Below are 2,567 nucleotides of genomic sequence, written 5' to 3'. Positions count from 1 at the left end.
CACCGTACCACCATTGCACAAGAACACGTATCCAGATGTTGACTTCCTGTCATCGACATCAGTCATGAAGTCTGAATCTGTGTACCCTTCTACCTTTAACTCTGATGATCCTCCAAAAACCAAGAATAAATCTTTAGTTCTTCTCAAGTACTTAAGAATATTCTTCACAGCTGTCCAGTGTTCTTCACCTGGATTCGACTGATATCTGCTTGTGACACTCACAGCAAGAGCTATATCAGGTCGTGTACATAGCATGGCATACATGAGGCTTCCTATTGCCGATGCATAAGGAATCTTGCTCATGCGTTGAATCTCCTCAGATGTGTTGGGGCACATCTTCTTGGAGAGATGAATTCCATGCCTTAGGGGTAAGAGACCCCTCTTGGAGTTTTCCATGCTGAACCTCTTCAGCACCTCCTCTATGTACATTTTCTGTGACAGGCCAAGCATCCTTTTAGATCTATCTCTATAGACCTTTATTCCCAAAATATAGGATGCTTCCCCAAGGTCTTTCATGGAGAATTCTTTTGACAACCAGACCTTGACCGAGGTTAGCATGGGAATATCATTCCCAATCAGGAGAATGTCATCTACGTACAGTACGAGAAAAACGACAGCACTCCCACTAACCTTTTTATAAACACATGGTTCCTCTTCGTTTTTGATGAAATCAAACGTTTTGATTGCATCATCGAAACGAGTGTTCCAACTCCGAGAGGCTTGCTTTAGTCCATAGATGGACCTTTGCAGCTTGCAGACCTTGTGATCTCCATCACTAGAAGTGAAACCCAAAGGCTGTTCCATATAGATATCTTCATCAAGATATCCATTCAGGAAAGCAGTTTTCACATCCATCTGCCAGATTTCATAATCATGAAATGCTGCAATGGCAAGCAATGTTCGGATGGATTTTAGCATGGCTACAGGTGAAAAGGTCTCCTGATAGTCAATGCCTTCGCGCTGACTATACCCTTTCGCCACAAGCCTTGCCTTATAGGTCTCTACCTCTCCATCCGAACCTATTTTCCTTTTGTAGATCCATTTGCATCCAATAGGTACAATACCTTCTGGTGGATCTACTAAGGTCCAGACTTGGTTGGAATGCATGGAGTCTATCTCTGACTTCATAGCTTCCAGCCATTTCTCGGAATCGATATCAGATATCGCCTCGCTGTAGGTTTTGGGATCCTGTATGTGATCCCTATCTCCCACTAGGAACATTTCCTCGGTATCCTCTTCTAGTATACCTAAGTATCTATCGGGAGGATGGGAGACCCTACTAGATCTACGAGGTGGTCGAGGGACATCGTGTACTGGCTCTGTATGAACGGGTTCAATAGAATCCATGACTCGTTGCTTTTCAGAGACTTTCTCTTCAAGCTCAATTTTCCTCCCACTGCCTCTATCAAGGATAAACTGATTTTCCAAGAAGATGGCATGACGGCTCACAAACACATTGTGATCCTCTGAGACGTAAAAATTATATCCTAATGACTCTTTAGGATATCCTATAAAACGAGCACTTATGGTCCTAGCCTCTAACTTGTCCGCCTGTAGTCGCTTGACGTGGGCCGGACATCCCCAAATCTTGAGATGACCCAGACTTGGTTTCTTACCATGCCATATCTCATACGGTGTGGTAGGAACGGATTTAGAGGGAACTCTATTCAATAAATAAATCGCTGTGAGTAAGGCATCTCCCCAAAGGAACATAGGTAAATCAGTGAAGCTCATCATGGACCTGACCATATCCAATAGGGTCCGATTCCTCCTCTCTGACACCCCGTTGAGTTGAGGTGTACCCGGAGGTGTCCATTGTGAGACTATGCCGTTTTCTTTGAGATAGTCCCGGAATTCCCCACTAAGGTATTCTCCTCCTCGATCTGATCGAAGAGCCTTAAGAGGTTTTTCAGTTTGTTTTTCTACTTCATTCTTGAACTCTTTGAACTTTTCAAAGGATTCAGACTTGTGTCTCATAAGATACACATACCCATACCGTGAATAATCATCGGTAAAGGTAATGAAGTAAGAATAACGTCCCCAGGCTAGCACATCGAATGGGCCACATACATCTGTATGTACTAGGGTAAGTATTTCAGTGGTCCTCTCCCCATGTCCTACAAAGGGCAGTCTAGCCATTTTTCCTTGAAGACAGGACTCGCAAACTGGATATGACTCGGAAGTCAATGAGCCGAGAAGCCCATCTTTATCCATTTTGTTCATCCTATCCTCTCCAATATGGCCAAGTCTGAGGTGCCACAAATATCTTTGGTTTATCTCATCTCTGGATCTTTTGGATCCTTTGGCACTCACATCTTGCTCGGTAACATTCACAGATACATCCATATATAAATGATAGAGACTGTCAATCATGAAACCACGTGCGACTATTTTATTTCTCAAATAAATAGAACAGCAGTCTTTGTCAAATGTAAAAACATGACCTTCCTGTGCTAGACAAGAGACAGAAATCAAATTTCTGCTAGCAGCAGGTACATAATAGCAGTCTCTAAGTATTAAACTAAATCCAGACGGTAGTCGCAGATGGTAGGTGCCCACAGCCACAG

This window comes from Phoenix dactylifera, unplaced genomic scaffold, assembly GCF_009389715.1.
Source record: "Phoenix dactylifera cultivar Barhee BC4 unplaced genomic scaffold, palm_55x_up_171113_PBpolish2nd_filt_p 000160F, whole genome shotgun sequence".
Taxonomy (NCBI): Eukaryota; Viridiplantae; Streptophyta; class Magnoliopsida; order Arecales; family Arecaceae; genus Phoenix; species Phoenix dactylifera.
This window is presented reverse-complemented; position numbering follows the sequence as displayed.